Here is a 23,630-nt window from a genome sequence, read left to right as displayed (position 1 = left end):
AGAAATGCGCGATTATCAAATTTGTTTTCTTTAAAAGACACGTTTTATGATAAACATATTTTCAAACTAAGCATTTATTATACTTATTTACAATTAATTATATTTATATTTATATTATACGCTAATAACGTAGAAATATTAAAACTATAATACGTATTATGTAACTTTTCCATTTATTATTTTATATTATCCAATAGCATGTACACACCGTGATCGATTATATGATTTATCAAATATAAAATAACATATTTCACTGTACTGTAAAATAAATATGTCTTGTACTAAGAACTATAATGTACATATACTATTACCTATATTTGTATAAAATGATAAGGGAAAAAAAGGAAGGAGAGCATCGTAAGTGAAGCGAAGAATAATGAAAAAGTGACTGCACTTCTTCGAAAAGTACCAACGACCCTAAGAATCAGCTTATTCTTGAACGTGACACTAAAGCGGCGATAACTTCGCCTCCGAAGTTTCCTCATTAAGCTCCGCGCGAGTAGAGTGAAGGAAGTTTTCAACGAAGGATAAGAGAGAATCCGAACGCGATCGACGGGCATCTCATATCAAGTGGTGATCTATAGTGGTTAAAGACTAATTTTCGCATCACACGTTACATCGACATTGTAACATTATGAAACGGATCACCATGAATCGTTAAAAGAATTAATGATTATCGTTGTGAAAATTAATAAATTATACAATTGATGATTAAATATTAATTTATAGATTTTAATTGTTATACAATTTGAATACGCGATCTTGTGATATGTACATAAATACTGTCAATACTAGAAAAATGCCTAATTACGGTCGAAGCTGAATCTTCATTGCTTTAAATAATTCAATCTCGAATTATTATAATATATACTATATATTGTACTTGCATATATATATTATCATATTGTAGTCTTTTAGAACTGGACTATAAGCGCAATTAAAACTATTTTAGTAATCGCGAATTAAATTGACAAGCAATTTAATAATTTAATTATTGAATTATTTAAAGCAATGAAGATCCAGCTTCGATCGTAGTAAGCATTTTTCTAGTATTGATTTCTCACACACATATGCGATCTGAAATAAAAATTCTTAATATTGAGTATATAAATATTGTTTGAGTAAAAATTGAGAAGACTTTTTAAAGAGAAGGCTTCCCCAAAAAGATATTTGCCAATGAAAATGACTCGATATATTTTTATATAACATAATAAAGATTGTTATTTAATCGATTAAAGCGACGTAGGAAATTGTATAATTCTTTGGGCGAATTTTTCACTTTAATACATCGTAAGATCGCAGCATCGAAAATTTAGTGTCACTCTCACGGCACATGAAAGCAATAATATTTAATGCTAGGTGAAAATAAGGGTCTTTACGAGACTCGGGGGGGCTTTCAGGAAAGGAAAGACTCGAACGTGCTCGGGAGCCCATCATCGAGGGCGCTTAAAATCATAGTGCAAGCGAAACAACGATTCGTATGCTTCTGACGGTTTCGTTAAGTGACTTCTTTGATGGTCACAACACAAGCTCCGCGGATTAATTCGAGCTCATGAGGCTGCCATTTGCTCGCGACCACGCGAATGCACCGGCAGGCATGAGAGAATTGCATAATAATTCTCTCTTCCCCCCCCTCTCTCTCTCTCTCTCTCTCTCTCTCAACGCCAAATGCACAGATTATTCCTTATTCTCGTTAAAAGCCGTTTGATACTAATTTCTACTTCTTGCAAGCTCATTTAAAATCGCGCTATAAAGGGTCGAATGTGCACAAAATAGAATATCTTGTATGTACTAAATTCTAAGATTAGCTGATCTGTAAATTAATTATCGTGAGAGAGGAGAACTTGTTCAATATACCAATCTTATTTGATGAATGCATATACATGGAGGAATTGTGAACATATATGTATAGATATACTATATATGTATAGATCAGACTAGAGATTGCGTACGAAACTCGAAGATAATCGATAGTAGATAATTTCGGCAAAATTAATACGTACGTATAATAAATGTGTAAACTATATTAGTGTGGGTAAATGCGTTAATGATGAAATATATTCTATTTTTTGCAATAGATGGTAAAGATTAAAATAATAAAACTGAGAAAAGTGAAAGCGAGAAAACTCCGTAATTAATATTTTAACCGCGAAATTTATTTCAATATTTAAAAAGAAAAATAAAACAGATAAAAAATAAAACCGTATAATTTTTAACAGCTATTCCGAATATTTTGCACACGCAGAGAATTTTTTCTTAGAGTTTGCTCCGAAAATATGATAGTCCTGAGTCAACATTGTATTTCAAAGAAATATTTATGTAAATTTCTCTCACATTTATTAATAAAACTGCAATAAAATATATAATAAGTTTGATTAATTTTACTGGAGTACAGGGTAAAAAATTTTGTAAATATTGTATTGTACCGCAACTACCATATTAGGGTAAATTTCAAGAGACAATTCTGTCCGTACAGGATTAAAGTAATCTTCATTTTTTTCTAATTTATAATTCTTAATATCTGTCGCTACAAGGATATCTCGGGGTTGTACGACCCCTGAAATAATAATTCAAACAGTTCTCTATACGGATTACAGTCAGATTATTGTTTGCGCGTATGACGAGCGATTCGCAGCAGATGCAGCTGCACATTTCTTCTTAATGTTCAAATACGACCGAAGGGACAAACGATGAACAATTTAATGTTTTACCCCTTCGTAACAGGATCTATTTCTGTTATCTTCGCGCGATACAAGTGTGCAGTGCCGAATGAGAGGGGTGTGATGGATAGGGGAGGACCAATGGTGTACGCGATACCAACCGATGTTAGACGCCTAAAAATACTCGCCAGAAGCACTGTAATATAATTATCTCTATGATATATGAAGCCGCTCATCCATTTCTTAACAATCAACATTTGTCATCCGACGCAGATGACGCCGGGATATCTGTCCGTCTTTCGATTTCCCCGCCGCTCGCTCATAGGATCATAGCTGGAGCTTAATAAAAAAATTTATTTCGAGAAATGATACTAATCTCGGGACTTTCCGAGTTCCGCTGCCATTTATTAACTGTCGCTGCCTGTTTAGGGTAGGGGGAATTGAAGTGAAAAAAAATGAGAGGTTTTATTTCAAAATTTAAACATGCTACATCCAGGTGGACGTGAAAGATAGGTACCGATAAAAGTAAAACATTAGATTACTCTTTCTCACGCGATAAATTGTGAGACGTTAATTTTTCGCATAATGTCGCCGAAAATTAGTTTATCTAAAATGTGCAATCCGGCAATGCGATCGAGGATACACCAAAGTTTTCCAGGGGAAAATAAAACAAACTTCGTTATCCACGAGGGTCGGGCGGTGATAGCGTCGTTTATTTGATTTCCCGCTTACCGGGGCGAACGCGAAAAAATCTACATCAATATCGACATCGATCGCCGCGCGGCGCGGCGCAACGATATACCGATACTCGATTAATCATTTCGGTTCATACTTCGGGATTTTAACGCGCGACAAAAGCTTGAATGGCCGGATTCCGGCGAAGCGTGACGGAACGGAATGGACAATACGTATGAAATATAACGATGCCGATGAAAATTTCTCGTGACAAAAGCGAACGCGCGCTTTTCCGCGACCTCGAACGCGGCATCAAATTCGTGAATTAGCAAGTCAAAGCAGCGACAGGAATTAATCGATTAATTGTGTGATTTCTATCTCTTCATCTCTCTTCGCGCAATTTTCCCTGAAATTCTAGATTTATATTTAGCATTACGAGTAAAGAACGACGTCTCGTTCTTTTCTTAAAATAAGATTGCGAAGAAAACGGATCCAATCACCAGAACTAGAAGCAGATCTTATTGTATTTTATTGTTCGTCTTAGCTTGTTCAGTTTTGCAAATTAGAGACTGCACAATGCAATTTTAAAATGTAATGAAATAATTGTGTTATATTGTGTCAAATTTTTAAACGAGATAAGAATGTTATTTTATAGTATATAACTTGGAACGTTATTATGCACGTATTTTGTAATAATTCTTTTATCCCTTTTCTTTCTTGTATGAATCTTGATATAAAATTATAGTTTACTTATTAAAAAATATCTAATTAGTAATATATCTGAAAAAAAGATCTCTAAATTATTACAAAATAATTGTAACCCTTTCGTAGATTTATATTCTTAACGTAAGTTCCTCCAATTATTTCAAACCAACATGAATAATGCAATATGTATAAATGCTGCAAGACATCAATAATAAAATATTGAATAGAGTGGTGATAAATGCAATATTTCATATTTAATGATCGTATTCTCTTAAATATCGACATTGGAATATGATTAATTGTCTACATAATGTAAGCAAACTACATCTATTTTTCCAGCAACAGCAAAAATTATGTACATTTTTCTATCTCGGTAGCAAAGCCTCGAAAATCAAGGATGTCGCAATACCGGCTTAACGCCCACGTCGCGTCGTTAATACGCGCAAAAGATCAAAGAGCAAATTCTGCTCGCGGGCAGTTGGAAATTAGCAAATCAAAGAGAACCTCTAATACACTTTCCTTGTGGCAAAATGACGATTCCTACCTTAGTCTCGAAATGTCGAAAAGGACAGGCAACGATATTGATCGCACCATCTGCTCGACAAAGAGCTCTGAGATATAGAGCTTCTCTGATATATAATTCAGGAACTATGTCGATTAGTAAGGTCCATCCTCGAAGAAAGAACCCTGAATTTCCGATCCAGTTTTAACAAAAAGCGAAAAACCCGTAAATCAATTTTAAATTAATATACACTGCACTTTGAATATTTTTTTTTTTTTTTAATATAATGCATATTTAAACTAGCCGTTTAAAAATGTCGAGTGTGACTCGATAGCTTCTGTAAATGAAATTGATGTCGAATCGCACTCGACATAGAAGTGCAAAGGGTTAATATAAATCTCAATAATCATCATCTTTCATAATAGCAATAAAAAATTAATTAATTAAATTAAATTGTATATTTTTAGAACAATCTCTGTTCTAAAAATATACAATCCAGTTTAAAATATTCAAGAGCGTATCACATTTTCGACCTCTTAATTTACTATTTTTGCTACCATAATTGCGTATCATTGAACGCCGTCCAATTCAGTATTTCAAATTCATCTATCTAAAAAACAAATATGTTCCTACAGTCACAATTCATCGATATCGATATCGATACGCGTAATGTGATCACATTCGTAATAATCAAGCAGAGATCCGAAAATATGAAGCGCTAAGAAGCACGAGGGAGCAGGGCTGATTCAGTATTAGCAAGTCAAAAGGCGCGAATGCGCCTGTCATCGTATTGCCGACCTATCGCGGGTAATGCGTACCTTTGTCACGATGAAATGATGGTTTTCGAGGAGCAGCTTAATCTCATCGCCCTTCCCAAATTACCGGGTCGTTCCAGCGGCTGGTGGCGACTACGTTCTCTCCGTAATTTGTAAGTGCGCCTCGGCACACCTCGGCCCACCAAGTCCCGTCGTTCTTCCCATCCCCTCTCGACGTTTCGCCATCTTTCATTGGACTTTTCATGACAAAATTATACGCCGAGTGACAAAACGCGAGGGCAGACTTCGTTTTATTTTCCCCCTACATTAGCATTCCTCGCGGCTATCATTATCTTCAATGATCATTCCAGCCTGGAGCCTCTGATCGGTCGATTAATTTCGCTTTGATGACACCACGTGGGCGAAGCGCGAACGCGACTCGTGGATGATCATCGAGAAAGCGATTAGTAAGGAGATCAAAGGAGTAGTGTATAACACAGAAAGAAATGTTATTTTAATATAAAAACGTTAAGGATTTAAATGTTATTAATACTAAATATAATAAACATTAAATTAAATTAAACTACATTAATAAATTCTAGCGTGTTTCTATAAATGATTTTTACAAATGCTTCCTTATATAATTCTATAAATTATATAAATGTGTAAAATCTAGAAATCTCTCTGATAATGTTAGCTCAGATGTATTGTCTACTGAGATTCCTTCAGGAGCATTGCATTGGGAAATTCCGAAGCAAGATTATTAATTAGACGGATTCTGAGAAGTGATAGTACAAATTCAAGGGACAGGGATAAGCAACTTTGTCAAATCGAATTATTAACTACTCCTTAACAATCCAAACTCAATCGAAATTCACGAGCTTTGCTATGGTCTTAGCGAAACGCTAGAGAACACAAAGGAATAGAATTGCTGTGTTATTGAATAATAATTAAGTGAAGGAGCAAACGGATAAGGCAAACATGTCAAATTTAATTACATTGAATATTCTGAGATTGTTAACTTTAAATTTCAGATAATAATAGTAGCATTATGATCTTATAATGAATACATTTGCCTACTTTGACCAGCTTCATTAAATACACAATTGCACAAACCGATAATGTATACGATATAATAGAAAGTAATAATTTATATCTCTAGGGGAGGAGGGGAGAGAGGGGGGAGGGAGGGGGTATAAATCAATCTTTGTAAAGATATGACACAATCATCCTCGCCCACTTATCTCTTCGATTAGCTTGACATTTCGCGCAGGATGTCGATGGAAACGCATGCGTTGCAACGAACAATGATTTTCCGCAGCGAGTTATTCGACCTTTGACGTCGGATTCATCCCGTGCCATAATTATTATGCTATACCCGACGCTGACAGATAATTTAAATAAAGAGTCGCGCACGAGGAATTAACGAGGACTAGTATAGTAATGTCAGAATGACGATCGTTAATTGTTACAGTGCGAACGAATGTTTGGCAGTACGACAGCGCGTAGTTGTTCATTTCGGATTAGGATAATTGGGCTTGCAGAGGGTGTCAAACACCGAGGGTCGCCGCGTTCGCCTGGATTTCACTAATTGGTATTATCAAGCTTTAGTGACTAATGATATTAATTGACGCCCACTATTGCGTCACGAGTCAATCCTATCCGAGGTATCCCGAAGGCTTCACACACATTGACTGAAAAGAAAAATTCCAATTCACAAGTGGTCCTTACGTGACACCAGACGTCTGAGGAACGAAGTTTTCAGTTTATTTTTTAAACAAGATAGTTGATGGTTGACAAAATATTTGTTTTAATATTTCTATCTTTTTTTCCTACATCCACGAGATTGTATAAAATATTTTTTATTTCTAATATTTAGTTAGTAAATAAATCGTTACCGCAGTTCCACACGCGAGATACGTGATGTACTCTTGGGAAACGTCAACGAACTTTCCAAATGTTGAAATTTCATGAGAAAGTCGGATTTTTCTCGGATAAAAGCCTCGCTGAAAAATCAGATCGACTGGAGAACAATGCAGGTGACGATATCTCATGTTCTCAGACTCCGACGCTTGGTAAGGTGTGTTGCACAAGGCGACAGGATGTTAAGAAAAAGTTGGTGTGCATGCATACTTATAAGCACGAGCGGAAATACATGACAAACGCGTGATTTGCCTGTGAAGTGAAAGGGTGTCAGGGGCTCTCGTGGGTGCCGACCGAGTGGAATAAAACAGAATAAGCGATATGTTTTGATAGACTGATCAGTGAGAGCCCAGTAATATACTTTAGTATAATTAGTTCCTGCACTTGGGCCGGTACTCATAGTCGATTCTTATGTTTAAGATTGTCTTAAGTACTCTGTAAGAATAAATCAGTGTATTATTACTGTTATTACTGACTCCAGTGCTAAATTTATAACTGATGTAATATCATCAATAAATATTTACGTTTTTTTTTTTTCAGAAATAATATACTGATTCGCTTTTAAAGATTGTGATATCTGCAGATTGAATCTGCAGAAAATCATAAACGGTAAAAATAAATTATTCGCGGCTGATGATTGTAAGTGTAGCATTGAAGTCACTGATTCACTTTTAGAAAGTAGTCTTAAGATGTCATGAACCAATCAGACGGCTGTATTAGCATCTCAAGACATTATTTAACACGGTTTTAAAATAAGAAGCGATTATCCATCTGTGTGATCCAATGAAGAATTAAAGACAAGAACCAATTATAATAAAGAATCACTGAACGTTTCCTAATCAGTAGACACTGGATTCTTATGCAACATTTTTTTACATAGCAAAAAAGTAGATTAGAAAGTAAGATCAAAGTAGAAATTTGTCTTATTAAAGAAAGGTATTCTAAAAAACCATAATTTATTTGTGCATATTGTATATATTTGCATACATGTGCATATTTGCATGTATATATTTGCAGAGAAGCATTTTTTTTCCCTGTTACTTTTCCGTTTACTGTTTATAATAAACACGACGTTGCAATTTTTTATAATTAAACGCTACAGTTGTGTTAAGGTTAAAAAAGTCGACCTTAGCATAATCTTAGCGTTAGTTTAGTTATAAAAAATTACAATGTCATTATCAAATTGTTTATCATAAAAAGTAACGGAAAAATAATTGAAAAAGCAACGCTTCTCCCAATTCTGTATATTCGTACATATATTTATTTCCCTGTTTTATCTGCATAAAAAATCCGATGTCTACTGATAAATTTCTCTACTGAACACAGCCATGTATAACTCGGATTTTGTATAATTGAGCTTTATAATTACGCGATAGGAATAAAATCATGAAAGGCATCATGAATGCTACAATAGTCTAGTATAAAGTAGAGTAGAAAAGAAATTATGTATAGTACAGGAAATGCTTATCGTAAAAATAATCAGTCTCGAGAAAACCACTGAATTTAAATTAGATGTTACAAATTACCGCGAGACATAACGGGCTATGAGTTTACGTAGGAAATTATGCTGGAAGAGACTACCAGCTAAACCGATTCGTTTACGTCAGCCGCGGGTGAATATAAAGTGCATATTCGCCCTTTAATGAATCTTTTTTGAGGCGGATATGACGCGCGAGCTCATGGTCGCGCGTCACATGCGGAAATGAAGTTGCGATATGCTAAAGAGCGTGGTGTATTCTTGGAAATCGTCGTATCAGGACACGTTAACGCTGCTTAATTTATAGAGGCATAAAATAAACCTGTGATCGATATACGTGCCCACGGACGCGAAATTCACATACACAGAAGCGAGATCCTATCGCGGCGACTCGCGAAATGAGAATTCGCGTGAGCGAGTCCGTTCCTTCGCCTGTCCGTCCGTCGACGAGAGAGAGAGGTCTTACACTGTCTCGAGGCTTGCCAGCCTTTGCCGGATCTCCATCTTATCTGTTGGGCTATTTAAGACGTCGCCTGCGATTCCGGTCAAGAGAGACAGAGAAAGAGAGAGAGAGAGAGAGAGAAAGATCCGCGAAATCACACGCGGATTAACGCAGATAAAGGACAGACGCGGCCAAGCACGCCAAGGACCGACCGTAAATTTAGGCAGACGGGAATGTTCGTTCGATCCGCTCTCATTGATTCGCCTGGGATTAGATAAACGCGACAAATGATGCATACTAAGAAGTCTTCTATCCGGGCTTCTATTGATCGTACTCTTATCTCGTTTTCTGAAGAAAGATTTAGGACGTTCTACTAGCGATATAGCGAATTCGTCGAATTATGTTTACTGTTTCGGGAAAGGACTATAATCGTAAACGTATATTGATGTCAGAAAATTTAAATCGTAATTGTAAATCGATAATTCTAAAATTGTACAATATTTGTCTTAAAACGTTCCGATAAGCAGATTAGAGCTAAGACATAAAAAAAAAACTCTAAATGTTGAGGCAGAGATTCCAGAGTTACACCATAATATGTTTTACGTTCTAAAAGAGCCGAAATTCGACGCAATTATACAAAATACTTGATATAATATAAAGATATTATTGCAGGTAACAAGCGTCAATCTGGCGGCAAGTAAGAGATCGATGTGGACGATTTACAAGTTGCACGATAACTATTTTTAAAGGAATTAATTATATCCATAGACGCTTTTCCAGCTATGAGTATTCTTGTATGAAATGCTGTACGTTACTTGCCGATATCTTTACAATTTCAATGCAAATTGCGCGCTACAGCCTGCGTGACTAATTTAACACGCCACGCTACCTTATTATCGCATGTAACAGAATAGAAGGCCTCAAAATTTCGTACTCCAAACACTGCATTCGTCGCAAATTTTATCAAACGTACGCTCGTAATTCATTAGAATTTTATAAAATAATAATTTTATTCCCGTGCATATATACATATATACATGTATATAGAAAACGCATCGCACCTAAATTACATTTAACGTTTCATGATTCCATTACATTAATAAACCGATATCATTCTTCATTGTTCTTGATAAAGGATATTTAATTATATAATTATATATATGCATTCCGTAAACATTAATATTAATAAAAATTTTAATAAATAATAATTAAAATATGATATATGAAAAGATACAATAAATTATGATAAATAAAATCGTTACCGTATTGCGTTCAATGAAAAGGATTAAGGCAGATGAAAAGTATAATATGCCGACATTAATTTGAATCACGATAATTTCGATGAGACTGCATTAATGTTTTTTTTTTTTTTTTTTTAATTTAAGCAGCGAGATTAATAAGTATCGATGTACGGATGTTAATATTACTAATCCCCCTCCAAGAGCAAAAGCAGATTTGAAGAGACGGTTTCTCGTACAGGGATGAAGAACGAGATCCGTTAACAGATTGCTTTTTCCGTCCGACAGAAAGCGAACGAGGGAATAATTTTCATGCGAGAGTGACGAAGGAGAAAGAGAGGGTTGGAAGTGCGGGAAACGCAAACGGTCTCGGAACCACGGAGGACCTTCCACGAGAAGAGCGAGCTTAAAGGAGATAGCCGGTAAAGATCCTGATGTAGGACAGCCGGGTGAAACATCACCCAGCGTTATCCGCTATCTCTCGCACTCGCAACAATCTTTTCGCACTTCGCGAAAGGACCCATTTCTCAACCCTATGGAAATGCGATTGTGCGGCACGTCACAAATCGCCGCCGATATCAGAGAGACGAATCGAATCGATTGCTCCTTTTTTTGTATAATCGCCACAAGAACGATTCAATCGCTCCACACGAGAGTGTTCGCCTTTAGAGGTATATTCTTGCAAGAAGAGTCGAAAGCGAGTTAACAACGGCTATCAAATGTACTAATCGAACATCGTTAAAATAGGATTAATAAGGAAATTTTAACGATCTGTGTTTGGTCTTCTTAATGAATTACAAAATACGAATGTATCGCGAGTGCAGTAATTTCGACCAAATAACAACAAGACGTCGAAAATCTCTAATGATACGAAGGTATTACTGAGGATTATTTCAATGGAATATTCTTTAGCGGTTGTATTTTTCTAAATATCGTTTAAGGAATTATCATTAACTTTTGAGCGGTTTATCCATACAGTCCTTTAAATCCTATTCTAATGACTTGACTTGAATATCTTATCTAGCCATAAACATTAAGAATTAAGATAAAGGACGTTGCAGAAGATTTAAAGAATTACTTTTTGCATGCATTCTGATTTTCCATCACGCATATTCAGAAAAAGATATTTCGCCTCGACAGCTGAGACGAAATATTTCACTCTCGCGTCATATATCATACAGCGCAAAGATTACAATATAAGAGTGATTCATAGTGAGCTTTTACCATTCGTCATTCTTGCTACCGTCATATTTTTTAGCTATATTCATAAAGTCACTTGTAACATTACGCATTTACGAACTACTAAAATTCGCGTTCACGAGACGTTAGCTCGTATTATATCGCTACTAGATGCCACCAACAAAACAGCTCAGGTAATTCCGTCAAGAACTCTGAGGTCTATTTTATGGTTAGGAAAGATCCCAGCTTAACCCTTGTAAGGCTGTCATGATATTTCTAATATTCTAATGCTGTCTTTAAGAATGTTTAATATTTTAAGGAGATCAGTGGGATTATCCGTCCCAAACGCAATACTTTATCCGCTTTCTACTTTGCAGGTCAATGTCAAGAAAATCAAATTTTACAACGCTGAAAAACCATGACCCATTAGAGCAAAACAGGATTTAGAGTATTAGGAAGATTAGAATATATGGTTACGTAATTTGAAATTGATATGCTATATTAAGGATGCATTGGGATATACAGTCTCCGCAAAAAGTGACTGAAAAATAGAAATTTATACTTTCCATATAAAAATGAATTTTATATGCATATGAAACATTCAATATTTAATATATCTAACAATGCAATCTTATAATTTAAATAAAAGATACTCGTTTCGTTTTAATTATTTTTCAAAGACATCTACTTCTTGCTAAAATAATTTTTTTTAACCAAATCGCTGTCAAACTTTTTATGTTACTTTCAAATACAATAATAACATAAAAAAATCTGTAATTTTTTCATTTTGCTAAAAAATACATGTAATATATTCTCAATCGAAGAAATGTACATCGAATTGATCGAACAGTTCGTTTAACTTTCTTATTTCGACATAAAAGTTTTAAATATAAAAATCGTATATAGAAAAATTAATATCTTTTCCCCTATAAGATTTAAATAGTGAAAAAGGCCGTTGACTTAGATGAATTAAGATTTATGGACATCACCGACAAAAAGATTCTAAGAGAGAAAGAAAAATTTCCCACAGTGGGCACACACAGTGCAAAGGGTTTCTGTTCGAACCTCTGTTATTTTCGTTTTGGCCGCACGACACGACAATGCTCTTAAATTCACCGCCTCGGACTGTGGAGACAACGCCGTTATACTCGGAAACTTTCACAAAAAAGAAAAAAAAAAGAACTGGGACGTGCCGTTAGAATTAGGCCGGTCATTGTCAGATTTCATAGAAAACCCGCGAATCGAGCCAGAACGTTGCTTTTAGCCCGACATTTGCAATCTCATTGGCAGAAAGTCCGAATTGACTGCGACATTAAAAAACGGAAGAATGAATTATTCTTGATTTGGACGGCACAAATTTCGTATACATGTAAAAATTTAAGGATCACGACGTGACTTTGACTTTAGCAAATTTCTGTTTAAATGATTATTAATATATTAATCACTCTCTAGTTGATTTTCTCTGATTTAAGGAAATCAGGAATCGAGTCTCATTAATCGCACGTCCCGACAATTAAATTCAGCGAAATGAATGTTAACGATTAAACAATAATTTTGTGGCCGGTAAATTGTGCGTTCTGAATGAAAAAAATCGACTTCGTGTTTATCAAACAAACCTGTCGCGAACAGGTACAGCGATAATGACAGCTTGTATATGAGACATTAGTGATTAGTGTGTCACACGGTACTAAATCTCAGCGATTCAGTGGGAACTTGAAATTGGGAACCGAAAACTTGATTCCACATTTTTTTTTGTTTCCTACGAGTCTATATATGCACCAGAGTGACATACGCGCAGATGTGTTTCGTATGATCGAGAGCTTTTGTGTTTTACGATCGCACGATTTTATTTCCTTTTTTGCGGCGTGGGATCACTTTCGCGTTTCACTGCATTGTACGAGCTCGGAGCGACAGACTGCGCGTGACAGGCGCCACGGCATAAACATCGATCTACGAATATTACCGTGAAGCATTATTCGCGAAATGACTCTCGCGGTGCTCGCAGCTATTCGCTAGGTCAACCAGAAACTTCAACCATTTGCTATCAAACCGCCATACCGAGCGACGGCGGTTAACTTTCGCATTTCTCACGGTAATTGAGGATCATTTTTTTCATCCTCCCCCGTGGAAAATAAAAATAAATCGGCATAAATTTATTTGACGAGCGTTAGAAACCGATAACGATGGACACTGGGATAGTTTTGTTCGGAAAGAGGATATAATAGACTTCTAAATTTATGGTTAGAATGATTTGTTGACTTTGCACAATTCTTTTGTAAGTTTTAGCGCTTCACCATACCATCATTAGTCATCAAGCATACTGTTTATTTGAACATAAATGAAAATAATATTGTGCGTGATTGTGAAGATCTATTTAACAAAAATATTACTAATAATTTCCTATAGAAAAGTCTCCCTTACTTACGCCAAACAAAATATCGAGGGAAAAGTACTATATATTCTTTATATAATTATGTTGAAGTTTATTACAAAGCGCTCTTTCAAAGTATAACAATTTAGAATTCTTTAACGGAAAAATTAAAAATATTTTAAACAACTTTTAATAATGCATTAGCCCGAAAAAATTAGACATTATTAAAGCGGAAACTTTTCAATGTTGTGTTAAGATACAATGGAAGGTCCGTTCAAAGGGTAATTATCTCTTTTCCAGCACATTTCCATTGCTATATCGAGTTATCATCAAGTTATTATCAATGTCGATAATGCATTCAAAGTTCCGCCTTTGTGTTTTATCTATGACTGTCCACATTTCATCATCTGTTAGAGCAACGACCATGTTTCATAACACTTCACGTGGTTATTGACAATGAGACAAACACGTCAAAGAATCCTAACAACTTTTATCAAACGAAACTTCGTCTGTTTGTACTAACGGATCCAAAATTGTAACGATTTCTACGAAAGAATGACGTAAACAATTTTTTCACAAAAAAAACGTTGAAATCATAATAAATGTATTTGTTTTTTTTTACGTATCAATCTTACTTTAACGTATTTATGTCCTAAGCCCGGTTACACCAACGTTATTTTGCAAAAACTTAAATACGTAAATATCAGTGTTTATTTTTTTATCCAAATAAATGAAGACGGACACATATTTATTACATTTTTACAGGTCTCGCGTATAAACACTAAATTAAAAACGTAATAATGGCTTGAATCCAGTCGAACGTCTTGTTAAACGATGTAAGAATTTTAAATACCATTTACTTTATTATTTAAATTACAACGCACGAATTACCGCGCAGGATTTTCACTCTCGCCCTTATTGAATATTAAACTTGTTAAAATAAACGTGAAGCAATATTCTGAAAATCTCGAACTGTTAAGAAAAATACGTTAAATTTATGAGCTAGGAGACAGAAAAAAAGAAAATAGCCACACCATTAGTAACGCTTGAAAAAACATTAACGCTATCTAATCTCTCGAATGCTTTTCAAACAGTTCTTGGACTCTATTTTCTTTTGTTTTTTTTTTTTTCAGATTTCGTTCCATTGTCGTGTTCGTACCATTCGTCGAAATTTTATGATTCATATATAGAGAGAATAACTCACCACTCAGAAATATCGACGACGAGAGATGTCCCCGTAGTCTCAGAGTTCGATGAGCGTCGCTCTCGGGGAATCGGTGATCCTCCGCCGTTATACACACCCGTGTCGTGGTAAGAACTAACCTATCATCCGCCGCCCTGGCGATCACACACTTCCGCCACTGTCACTCACTCACTTTACGAGCGCCTCGATTACGCCCTTCTGTAACTACGAAGCCGATAAACTCTCTCGAGTAGCGAGTCGCACGCGGTGATAAGACCAACCACTTCGCGTCTCTCGATCCTGTTTATCTGCGCGTCACTCTCGTCTCCCTGCCTGACGTCCGTCGTCGCGACGCTATGAAAGTTGCGGCTCCGGATTTGCGCGCGATCAGATACCGCACTATCCACTGTAATTACGATCGATAGGTTTCCATCGAACCGATGATTCGCGGAGGAAAAATCATTCGTTCCAACTTGTTTTCTCACGAACCGAACGGAGAGGTCCGCGAATACGTCCGTCGGATTGGAGCCGAGATTTTGACGGGGCAACCCTCGTCGTTCCTCAGATCAAGTGATTACGCCGAAAACTCCGTTATCACTTCCTCGTCTGAATTGGACGATCTCGAAGCTTCAATCGATTCTTCAATCGATTCTTCAATCGACTCTTTCTTTCTCGATTTCCTCTCCCTCTCTTTCTCTCAGGGAGAAAACACGCACTCCGATACGATACGCTTCAAACAGGCCAACCGCGCGCCACGGCACCCGCCTGTAAACTGAACGCCGCCGCGACCTGAAGCCGGGACCCGACTGGTTCCTCGGCCTAGGGAATCCCCACCGCTTTTCTCCTACTGCTCTCTCTCCCACCATTCTCCCTCTTTCTCTCTCTCTCTCTCTCGCACTGCCCCCCCTTCTCTCTCGAGAACACCCACGTTCGTTGTCGCGCGCGCGACCCTACGCGCGCACCATCCCCCATGGATCTCTATCCTTCGTCCTCCCCGTTCTCTCTCCCGCTCACTCCAACTCTGGGCTCTCTGTATCTCTTTCTCCTTCTTCCTTCATCCATCTCTGCCTCCTTCTTCGGGAACTGTTCCTCTTCTTCCTACTCTCTCTTTCTCTCTCTCTCTCTCTCTCTCTCCCACTCTCCCATCCTGTCGCTCTCGATTTTCGCCCTCTTTCTCCCTTTCTCACCCAACTCTCGGTCGTCCTCTTTCCGCTCGCATTCCAACGGTGGTCGGTTCCTCTCTCTGCCTATTCCTTCCCGCGCCACTATGCCATGTTCCAACTGCCTAACACCGACCCTTCACGTACGAACGACCGAACGACTACCCCCGTTCTCTTCAACCGGCAGCGCACACGATCAACCATACTTCTATCTATCTATCTATCTATCTATCTATCTCTCTTTCTCGCTCTCTCTCTCTCTCTCTCTCTCTCTCTCTCTCTCTCTGGTTTCTGTTCAAGAAACCGCGCTCTGGGGGTTGCACCTTTTGCCAAGGACTTTCCGGATCTCTCCCATCTCCCACCCCCACAGTCCACCCCCTCCGCGTCCTGACCAGCCGTTCCTTTCAGAAATATTTCGACGTTCGCGCGCATGTACATCCTTGCACCTGACTCCTTGGAGTTCTCCACGGCCGAGAAAGTGCACCGGCCAATCCCGGGCACATGTTCGACACTTCCACTCGTGCTATTCTTCTCGGATCAAGCTGGGGTGAGACGAGCAAGATGGAAGATCTCTTTATCATACTCGCGAGCAAGCGGGCTGCAGCGAGAAAAAGAGTGTTGCTCCTTTTTTTACTCTTTGACCGTTGGATTTTAACGTGCTGCTGATGGTCAAAGTCGAGAAAGAAATTTCCATCGAGTGAAGCCAAGTACGAGTCATTTTCGCAATTCATTTCGATACAAGATGAGAAATTGATAGTTTATTTAACATTTTGATGTCACAACTGTCGTTTGCGATAATGAACGCCGAACATTTCTAACATAGAACTGAAGTTGCATATTTAAAAAATTTCTAGTAAGATTATCACGATCAATAAAGATACAATTTCGAGCGAATTTGCCTTCTTAAAGAATTATTTTATTAAAATAAAAATAGTTTTGTAATGACTCTCTTCTGATTAATGGTGACTCTTCAAAAATAAATCAAATGTAAATCTACCTATAAGTACCTTTTCGGTTATTAATGTGTAAATAATAGACGAAGGTCATCGATATCCGTGACGTATTACCTTTACTTTGTTTTCGGGCAATATTTTTTAAACGAAAGCTACAAATAAAATTTTCGGAATATAAACTAAAAAATGTATTTCATATCAAATAATATAAAAGTTTTTCATAATACTTTTTGCAATTTTCCAATAATTAATTGTTTCGTGAAATAAACAAAAATGAGCGTCTGATAAAATGGATCCCAAAACTAATATAGTAGACATTAATGTCATTCTTATTCTTTTTCTTTCATAGCAGTTATCTACACAAAATACCTACGAGTAAATGTACATAAAAATCTATTTATTTTCATATTAGACGTGTTTTATTTATTTATATGCATATCTTATATATCATTCTGCCAAACACGCGACAGTTTCGTTTGTTAAGGTTTCTTTGCTATAAATATATGATTACTTTCAGCTCCAAGGGATATTTGACATAACGCAACACTATAAAGATTAAGCTTATGGTCTATTTTACAGACAGGTGTGTCGGTTTATTATGTGTGTGTGTGTGTGTGTGTGTGTGTGTGTGTGTGTGTGTGTGTGTGTGTGTGTGCAAACCCCGATTTTATACTTAAAAAAATTGTGTTATGTAAAAATAAGGAAGAAAAGAATATAAACAAAACTGATTTAAGAAATTATTAACATGTAAAACAATGTAATATCATCAAAAATATAGTCACTATTATTTAAACTATGCAATTTGCAAAAGAAAATCGTAAAAATTTTATCTCTGCATTTAGAGAATTTATTTTTAACTAATATTGTATAGAAAAAAGTTACAAATATCCTCACTCTCACGCTTAAAAACTGATAATTGATTCTATTCTTTATCTGCTCAATTGTCACTCTTCGTCACTCCTTAAAATTAGATTTCACTCGAAGGATTTCAGAGAGTATAAATTACGAGTTTTTACCTCTTTAATTAGCTAAACGGATCGTGTTTTTATCAATAGTGATAAAGTGCAACAGTTAGTTTCCGAGAGATAAGGGGGCATCTCTTTAAGAGACCTTCACGTCATTTTCTCTGTATTTGTGATGCTATAAGATATAATTCGCAAACAATTGTGCAATCTATTTATTTACCTACATAGTTAACTGCAAATATTTCGATTGCGGACCCGAGTCCTTTTTCAGTACGGAAATCTAATAAAAACTATAATGAAAATACAAGAGAGCGCCGGATAACTATTTTATTATTTTTTTACTATTATACGTTTGCTAAAATAATTAATATCTATTTTGCTAGTTAATGTTTATTGTGTATCGTATTGTCAGCAAAAAAAAAAGGGTATTATTTGAGGCAAACTGTTATTCCAAAATAACAATTGCAATCCCGATACAACCGCGAGAGAAATTTCCACATCAGCGAAAATTGATTTACGCTCGATATATTGAAATTTCAACACAACTAGATTAATTTGCGAGCCTGCTTATAAATTCCTTTCATTACGATGAAAACTGTAGTCGCCTGGGATTACTGCATATTTGCAGAATGAATTTTGGTACGATCGCGTAATTGTATATTACCACTATTTGCAAGACACTTTTCATAGCTTTCCCATTCGACAAATGGCGTCGACGCGAGTGACATTTCCATTTCCACTGCGAGCAACACGCATAAATTCGATACGCGCAACGAGTTCACGTGCCACACGAAGTTACGCCAATTTCCACCATGGCGCCCGCATCACGCCGGCCACAATTAACCGGCAATTAATTGTGCATGTAGATCCCCTTACTTTGAGGTATTGCGCGTCCCATAAGAGTGAGTGCCGTACCAGCAGAAGTACCGCGAAGTAAACGTCATTAGTCATAGTCATCGACGGTGCTATCTCATTCCTTAAGTGTGTATCGCATATCCTAAGGGACCTAACATATCTATTTATCTATATACTTATACATAATTTACATGATTGCCTCAGTGAGATCAGCGAAATTGAAATATACCGCCTTGTATCGCTTTAATAAATAGATTATGTCGCCAAAGCTAATAAAGATAGTTACGCTTTAAAATACACATCTCGTTTTTGTATCTACATCCTTTTGAAGTTTCCCTCTAGTGATCATATATATCAAAATGTAAATTTAAAACTTCACTGATATATTCAAAATTTTCGTAAATTTACATTAAAAGCTATTTATTTATAAACTGAAATAATATTCGTTATAAAAATTTTATTTCGTTAATGTTTATTGTGTTAAAAAAAAATAGACTTTATCAACTTTTAAAATAAATAACTCGTATCAGTACTGTTAACGAGATATAAAGTAACGTGCAATGCATTATGTATTTCATTGTAAATGTGAGGTATTGTAATTCAAATAATTCTTATCGATTCGATAGGAATTAGGACGATAGCCGTCCCTCTATCATTTATGCCTTTCCTTCCTCTTTTAATATCAGCCTCTTTACGCACTCTAGGATACTATCCGTATCGGGAGGATCTCCTTCTGAGCCCATCAAATTTCGCGCTGCCGCAAGCAAAAAAAGAAGCACGTAGAATTTAATTCTTGCCCCTTGGCTTGAGCATAGTCGCTCTCAAAAATTGGATTTTTTTAATGAAACCTCATTCGCCTGGAAGCAGCAGCTGAAGATTAAGTTTCCTGGTAGACAATATGAGATACTTGCCTTTAGCGAAGCTCTTAGAGAAGTGTATCGCAATAAGGCGACATATGTTAATCATACGCGAAAAATCATGCTGCTATTATTTCGACACTCGTAGATTTAGAACACGGAATCAATAACGGTGTTTCTGAATAAATAAATTCTATTTTATCATAAGTATTTGATATATTCAAAATTTTACAAAGGCATTAATTTCATTGTTGCGATTATTAATAATATCGCGAATTTAGTCTATTTTGTTAACAAAGCTGTCACATTATTATATGCCACGACAAGAAAGCCGCACTGCCACACACATATAATTCCTCTTAGTCGAAATAATTTTAGTATTAACTGACACTATCGAATATACGTCAGAGTGTCATGTGTAGTACAGATTATCTTAAAGTTATAATTTTTAAACGCACATTTTTATAAAGCAAATCCGTAATTATAAATACGATATTTCGACATTTGGTATAAATATTTTAAATACTGAAGAAAAGTGATAAATGCACAATTATGAATAGATACGGAATTTATTCGATATCAAATATTTTCGTTAATAGATACAAATTTAACATTTCTAAATTAATACTTACACATATTTGAATTATTCTTATTAATTAGTCAGACTATCGATGTGCTACATATATTGTTAACAGAGAAATTAAATTTCATAAGTTTTAATATTTGCATTTCTATATAGTCAATCTCTGAGGATAGAACTTCAATATTTTAAATACATAGTTTAGTTTCACTAAAGCGATGATAAATTTATACCTACAGTGTAATTCTACATCAAGTTACAACAGGTTTTTTTGATCTATTTAATTGTTATATAATTAATTGTTATTATAATAATGTATGAAATGATTGTGGCCAAGATTTTACGTCTTTATAATTGCCACAATAGATCATCAATCTGCTGAATCATCAACGGTATTGGAGATGACCTTGAATCTCCTACGCACACAAGCTTCAAATTATTACTGATCGGTCGACCGTAAAATTTCCGCTTGTAACGATTCCCTGCTTTCGCTTTTACGATGCGACAGTACCGGATTATCGAGACGTTCTTGGACGCAGTAAAATCCGGTAATATAATCGTAATTTACATCAGCTCCATAACTCGTGATTTATGGGACTTAAAATTTTCATAAGCCGCAAATAAGTATTGGCGCAAATACTTGGAGACCGACTGTCGCTCTCACGTGTACTTTAAACTTGACAATGCTAAACGAACATGTGTCCGGTGGACATATGTTTTCGAAAACCTGATCCTTCTCTTGAACCACGATCATATTCACTGTAAAAATAGCAATTTACAGAGTTTTATATTACGAGATATTTTTATTCAAATTCAAGAAACGAAAATAAATGTTATAACTTTAATGCATCATAATTAAATATGGATAATAAAACATTTGCTGTAGTTTCTAAAATTACATTGCATATTCATACGTCGATGAAAACAACATTTAAATTCGCGCTTTTTATCTTGTCACTGTAAACAAGTAAATATTATTACAAAAATTATTTATCGATATTACCTCTGAATTAAAATTTCATTTTATAATTGGTAACGTAACATTTTATAATCGCAAATAAAATCCTCATTTTGCTCATCTGCATTAATTTACAAGTATCCTCCATATAGCCTGCATAGATACGCAACATGTCGTGAGCACTCTATCAATTCATTACGTTACATCCCGGAACAAATGAATTTCGCAAGTCCCGAGAGAGCTGTCATACTTGCCATCGATCATATTTGCGCACTAACCAACAGTGCCTAGTTTCGAATAAAAAAACTTGAGGACAGTAACGGCTCGGACACTAATTATACAGTTATAACTCTCGATTGATAACTGTGAAACTTCAGAAACGACAGCATGTTCACGGTTTCGCACTTAAAGGGATACTTTTTTTACGCTTTCAACTCCCATTTTGAGCTGACCTTGCTGTCAGTCCTTTTTAGTTTTTTTTTTTCTACCACGACGACACGAGTTAGATACGGGTTGCTCAGCAGGTAAAAAATTACGACTTCAGTTTTCGAAAGTTGGAGAGCTCCATTTATGCCTAGTTGCATCACGCAGCTCGATTTTTATTAGATTTCTGAAGTAAGGTCAGTATGTTTTTGGTATTAGTGGAAGTTTGAATGGAACGATTGTTATACACGACACATAACGAAACTTTACTTTTCATAAGATGTCTCTAATGCGACATAATATCCTGCGGAGATAATCTATAACGTACTTGACAAACATCAAATATAAGTTATTTATATGATCAATCGCCTTTTATCTAAAAAATACTTTTTAAGTTGCAAGTACAATTGGGAAAGTTATTTCGTGTGAATTAAATTTCGAGAATATAAATAAGTAACAACATTTTGCTCTTCGTTTAATTTTAACTTGATTATGTTTTAACAGAATTTTAGACTTAATTATCAAACCTCAAATTTTTTATTAAATTTCTATTAAAAACATTAAGAATTTAAAGATTATTTTATATCCAATAAAGAGAAAAAAAAGAATTTTGTATATAATTTATTACTTTATATATACTATATTTATTATTAAATAATATTTTAATTAAACACGTCGCATACCGCTACATCGATAAGCGCTTAAATGAGAGTTAACTGCAGTAATTCTCGACATTATCCCTAAACGTAATCTGCTAAATCGTTAATTACATCTAACGAAGGTCGAGTAGAGGGAGGCTGGACTTCGATTCCATTCATTCGAGTATACCGCAAGTGCATGTCTATGCTGCTGCGGTTACATCGAACTTAAGGATTATATTCGAAAATCGTATTATAGCGTGCTGCAAAAGAGCATTATTACAAACTGTGACAAAATTTTCTAATAACTTTAAATCAATTTTTTTCAATAGTTTAATTAAATTAAAATTATAACTATATACGTATATGAAAAAATAATTACGATATAAATTATTTACAGTATTTTTTAAAGATTCTAGTAGCATTTTTATCTAATAAAAAATCAATTTAATTTGTAAAATTATAACTATAATGTGTAAGTGCGTTGTAAATTCAACAGTAATCTGCATGCAGTTTATACAGGGTGTCCCAAAATAATCGCCAAATAATTTATGAGCAGATAGAGCGGACTGAACTTAGTCGAAAAGTCCTCTACTATTTTACACAATTTTCGTAATAATTAATAAGATATTAATTATTAAAAATTGCCGAAAATTGGTCTTTAATAATTTTTTACTCAAATACTATTAACTTTACAGAAAAACTGCTAGAGACAAAAATTGTTTATTTTCTTCTCTAAGAATTTTTTCAGAATTTTCTTTTATGTTAGAAAATAAGAAAATACAGTACTAAACAGTTGATAAAAAATTCTGAAAAAATTCTTAGTGCTCTATGAGGAAAATAAACAATTTTTGTTTCTAGCAGTTTTTTTTTAAATTAATAGTATTTGAGTATAAAATTATTGAAGACCAATTTTCGACAATTTTTAATAATTAATATCTTGTTAATGCAAAAATTGCAAAATGGTAGAGAATTTTTCGACTCAGTTTAGTTCGTTCTATTTACCCATGAAATATTTGACGATTTTTTGGGGACAACTAACCCTGTATAACTAAAAGATATATTTAAAATTTATATAGGAATATTATTAGACATCAAATATCTAGTCGTATTTGGAGCTTTCTTACATAT

The 23,630-nt window shown here is 35.3% G+C and overlaps 1 protein-coding gene across 1 annotated transcript in view; it reads right to left on the bottom strand.

Annotated features, from left to right (window-relative positions):
• The window catches only part of LOC108752200 (MOXD1 homolog 2), a 233,638-nt gene extending 218,454 nt beyond the window's left edge, over positions 1-15,184 (bottom strand). Inside the window, exon 1 of the mRNA XM_018492876.1 lies at positions 15,132-15,184. The gene's annotated coding sequence lies outside the window, so the exon portion shown is untranslated. The remainder of the gene's footprint in view (positions 1-15,131) is intronic.
• Positions 15,185-23,630: the final 8,446 nt, after the last annotated feature.

Source organism: Trachymyrmex septentrionalis, unplaced genomic scaffold (genome assembly GCF_001594115.1).
Source record: "Trachymyrmex septentrionalis isolate Tsep2-gDNA-1 unplaced genomic scaffold, Tsep1.0 scaffold59, whole genome shotgun sequence".
NCBI classification, from domain to species: domain Eukaryota; kingdom Metazoa; phylum Arthropoda; class Insecta; order Hymenoptera; family Formicidae; genus Trachymyrmex; species Trachymyrmex septentrionalis.
The sequence above is the reverse complement of the archived record's forward strand: the minus strand, read 5'-3'. Positions and strand labels throughout refer to the sequence as shown.